Consider the following 5396-nt stretch of genomic DNA (forward strand, 5'->3'; position numbering starts at 1 on the left):
CATTTGATTACAACTTCTAATACTTTCCAAAATGTATTATAACTATAGCCTCGAAATCCATTTATATTCACAAGTACAAAGTCATAAAACATTAAGTATATTTAAGATGTTTCCTCAAATTTCACTTTTAAAAGACATTTAAAGCATAAATAAATGGTACACACGTAATATACACACACACACACACACACACACACACACACATATATATGCATACATTTATGTCTGAGCACAATAATGTATATGTCTTACTCATTATAAATATATCATACACATTCAATATAGTGATAGGACTTAAACACAATCTACAACATGATTATTAGGAGCAAAAGATCAATAAAATTTGGCTGTGTTATAACTAAGAAAGTGACCTTAAATGACTACTTCCATTTAGAATGAATTGAAACATTTCCTAAGATTTTATTAAGCTACTTGGTATAAAGTTCTCTTCAACTAAGGAGATATTGATATAAGTTATTCTAAGTCAATCTTACTTAGCTAAAAATAGAATTTTGATAATTTTTCATTATTTTTGCTGCAAAAATATTTGATAATGTTTAATGGGGAAAATACAAATGTAAAAATATATTTTAAAATGATCTCATTTAATAAAACAATATTTTAGACTGAGTTTAATGTTTTATTGCAAAATTATTTACTTCTTCCATATCTGAAATAAACCACTGCTTGCATAAATGACAGATAAATATATATTCAAAATAATACAGAAAAGATATAAACATGAGATAAAGACAGTACATAAATGAAAAAAGGAAATCACAGGAGAGAACCCTGATACCTGAGGTCTGAAAATGGAGGCTGCATAGAGAGGGGCAGGGGTGCAAAAGGGCTGGCCGGGTGCCCACAGTCAGCAAGTGAAATCCCAGAGAGATCTCAGCTGTGTGTGTGTGGGCGGTGCCACTGAGAACTCTGGGATTTAATCCCCAAGCTGGGCTCCCCAGCAGAGCACCAAATCTGAGGAGGGTAACCACATAACATCTAGCTGCAAAAAGTAGCAGAATGCTGTCTGCCAGGGAGTGGCAGCTGAAAGTTCAGGCACCCTCTTGAAGAGCCGACGCACAAAAATGCCCTGTGGAGCCACCCACCTTGTGCTCTGACAGAGGGAGGGTAAAGTGAACTGGAGCTGTGACAGCAGAACCCAGAACTGGGGAATCCGGGAATAGAGCTCAGAAGGCAGACACACCAAGTTTCCTGGGCTGAGTCATTCCCTCATGCAGCGGAGGACATCTTTCCCACATAGACATTTGCCTTGTTGGGGGAAGACAGTTGACACACCCTATTGCCCTGAGGCTACTTAAGAGATTAAAAATAACAATTATCCTCTAGTCAGAAGCAACTGTGTCACCCTGTTGAAAAAACTCTAGGATGATTGCTTAGGGGACTTCAAGTCAGGATCCTATTTGTCTGTAAACAGAGGCAGTCTCTGCAGGTTTTGAGTCTTTGCCTTATCCAATTAGTCAGAAATAGTCTTTAACACTGTCCTGCACTAGAGATTAAGAGGTGTAGAGGATGTACCTAAAACAGTGACGGCGAACCTGTGACACGCATGTAAGAGGTGACACGTGAGATCATTTTTTTGGTTGATTTTTCTTTGTTAAATGACATTTAAATATATAAAATAAATATCAAAAATATAAGTCTTTGTTTTACTATGGTTGCAAATATCAAAAAATTTCTATATGTGACACAGCAGCAGAGTTAAGTTAGGGTTTTTCAAAATGCTGACATGCCGAGCTCAAAAGGTTTGCCATCACTGACCTAAAACATAGTCACAAACCCAAAAAGACAACCAAAATAAGGAGACAAAGAAATGACCCCCAAGTGAAAGAACTAGAGTCCTCTCCAGAAAAAGAGATAAATGAAGCAGAAATAAGAAATTTATCTGAAACAGAGTTCAGAGTAATGATAGTAAAAATGCTCAACAGTATGAAAAAAGATATAGTAACTATGAAAAAGAACAGTCTGAGATAAAAAATGACATAACACAAATAACACATTGGAAGGAATACACAGCAAATTAGGGGAAACTGAGCACAGACTCAGTGAATTAGAACACAGAGTTGAAAATATCACTCAATCATAGAACCAAAAAAAGGAAATAATTTAAAAAAACAGGAGGACAGCTGAAGGGAGCTGTGGAACAACATGAAAGATAACAATATTAGAATAGCAGTGGGTCAGAAGAGGTAGAAAGGGAGAAAGGAATAGAGAACATTTTTGAAGAAATAATGGCAGAAAGCTTCCATAACCTCGTAAAGAAAAAAGTCACACAAGTTCAGGAGGCACAGAGAACCCCAAACAGACCCATGCCCAGACACATCATAATTAAGATGCCAAAAATTAAAGACAAAGAGAGAATTGTAAAGGCCGCAAGAGAAAACTGTTACCTACAAAGGGGTTCCCATAAGGCTGACACCTGATTTCTCATCAAAAACTCTACAGGCCAGAAGGAAATGGCATGAAGTACTCAAGGTAATGAAAAGCAAGGATCTGAAACCAAGATTACTACATCCAGCAAGGCTATCATTCAAAATAGATGGTCAAATAAAGAGCTTCCCAGTCAAAAAAAAAAAAGAACGAAAAAGAAAAGGCTAAAGGAGTTCATCACCACCAAGCATCATTATAAGAAATGCTAAAGGGATTGCTGTAAGGGGTTGCTGAGAAGAAGAAACAGAGAGCAAAACCTAGCCATACAGAATTAAAATGGCAATAAATAAGTACCTCTTAATAGTAACCCTAAATGTAAATGGATTAAATGCTCCAATCAAAAGGCATAGAGTAGCTGAATGGACACAAAAACATGACCCAACTATATGCTGTCTACAAGAGACCCACCTCAAAAAAAAAAAATACCCACAGGATGAAAGTGAAGGATGGGAAAAATATTTTCCATGCAAATTGAAAAGGAGAAAAAAAAAAAAGCTGGAGTAGCAATCCTTATCTGACAAAATAGACTTTAAAATGAAGGCCAACACAAGTGACAACAAAGGTCACTACATAATACTGAAGGGATTGGTACAACAAGAGGATATACCCTGGGTAAACATATATGCACCCAATATAGGAGCACCTAAACATATAAAAAACTTCTAGAGGGTTTTAATGGAGAGGTTGACAACAATACAGCCACAGTAGGGGATTTTCACACCCCACTGACTTCACTGGAAAGATCTTCCAGACAAAAACTTAGCAAGGAAACAGAGACTCTAAAGGACACACAGGATCAGATGGATCTAATAGACATTTATAGAATATTTCTCCCCAATGCAGCAGAATATACAATCTTCTCAAGTGCACATGTATCATTCACAAAGATAGACCACATGTTAGGACACAAAACAAGTCTCTACAACTTCAAGAAGATTGAAATCATCACAAGCATCTTCACAAATCACAGTAGAATGAAATTAGAAATCAACTACAATAAAAACACCCAACAACATACAAACACACTTTCATCCTGTGGGTATTCATGTTATTAAACAAGGAATAGGTTCGCAACAAGATCAAGAAAGAAATAAAAAACTTCCTGGAAACAAATGAAAATGAACACAAGCAACCCAAAATCTCTGGGACAAAACAAAAGCAGTCCTGAGAGGGAAGTTCATAGCACTACAGGCCTACCTCAAAAAAACAAGAAAAATCAGCAATACACTATTTCACCCTACAACTTAAAGAACTAGAAAGAGAACAACAAGAAAAGCTCAGAGTCACGAGAAGGAAGGAAATAATAAAGATTAGAGCATAAATAAATAACATAGAAACTAAAAAAAAAAAAATCAATGAAACCATGAGCTGGTTCTTTGAAAAGATGAACAAAATTGATGAACAGTTAGACAAGACTCATCAAGAAACGAAGAAAGAGGACCCAAATAAATAAAATCAGAAATGAAAGTAGAGAAGCAACCATAGACACCACAGAAATACAAAGGATTGTAAGAAAATCCTATGAACAACTACATGCCAACAAGCTGGACAGTGTGGATGAAATAGACAAATACCTAGAAAAATACAATCTCCCAAAACCGAATAAGGAAGAATCAAAACACCTGAATAGGCCAATAACAACTGATGAAATGGAAGCAGTAATAAAAACAAACAAACACTCCCACAAAAAATAGCCCAGATCCAGACAGCTTCACAGGGAAGTTTTTCCAAACATTCAAAGAACTAACACCTGTACTCCTCAAGGTATTTCAGAAAATCCAAGAGGAAGGAACATTTTCAAACCCTTCTTATGAGGCCAGCATTATCCTAATTCCAAAACCAGCTAAAGACACTAATTTTGATAGCTTTCTAATAATATCCCTGATGAACATAGATGCTAAAATCCTCAACAAAATATTAGCAAATCATATCCAGCAATTTATTAAAAAGATTGTACACCATGATCAAGTGGGATTTCTTCCAGGAATGCAAGACTGGTACAATATTCATAAATCAATAAATGTGATACATCACATAAACAAATTGAAAGACAAAAGTCACATGATCGTATCAATAGATTTAAAAAAAGCATTCAACAAAATCCAACACCCATTTTTGATAAAAACTATCAGCAAAGTGGGAATAGAGGGAGCATATCTCAACATAATAAAAGCTTATATGACAAACCTACAGCCAACATCACACTCAATGGGCAAAACCAGAAACCATTTCCCCTAAGAACAGGAACAAGACAGGGATGGCCACTATTACCACTCCTGTTCAACATAGTACTGTAAGTGCTAGCCATAGTGGTCAGACAAGAAGAAGAAATAAAAGGCATCCAAATTGGAACAGAAGAAGTAAAATTGTCATTATTCCCAGATGACATGATATTGTGCTTAGAAAACCCCAAATACTCCATCAAACCTACTAGACTTAATAAATGAATTCGGCAATGTAGCAGGATACAAAAGTAATACCCAGAAATCTACAGCTTTTATTTATACACCAACCAGAGGCCGGGTGCACGATATTTATGCACTCAGGGCAGGGGGGTCCCTCAGCCCGGACTGCACCTTCACACAGTCCAGGAGCATTCAGGGGATGGCTATCAGTCGGACATTCTTAGCGCTGTCGCAGAGGCCAGAGAGGCTCCCACCACTGCCGCTGTGCTAGCCAGCCATGAGCCTGGCTTCTGTCTGAGCGGCACTCCCCCTGTGGAAGTACACTGACCATCAGGGGGCAGCTCATGCATTAAGCATCTGCCCCCTGGTGGTCAGTGTGTCATAGTGACCGGTCATTCTGCTGTTCGGTCAATTTGCATATTAGCCTTTTATTGTATAGGACTAGGGGCAAGGTGCACGAAATTCGTGCATTGGGTGTGTGTCGGGGGGGGGGGGAAGTGTCCCTCAGCCCAGCCTGCCCCCTCCCACCACCTGGGAGCCCCC

General features: G+C 37.8%; 1 protein-coding gene across 12 annotated transcripts in view; it reads right to left on the reverse strand.

The window, feature by feature from the left end:
• Positions 1-5396, reverse strand: part of PARD3 (par-3 family cell polarity regulator) — a 621610-nt gene that overhangs the window by 1160 nt on the left and 615054 nt on the right. The window lies entirely within an intron of this gene.

This window comes from Myotis davidii, unplaced genomic scaffold (assembly GCF_000327345.1).
Source record: "Myotis davidii unplaced genomic scaffold, ASM32734v1 scaffold405, whole genome shotgun sequence".
Taxonomy (NCBI): domain Eukaryota; kingdom Metazoa; phylum Chordata; class Mammalia; order Chiroptera; family Vespertilionidae; genus Myotis; species Myotis davidii.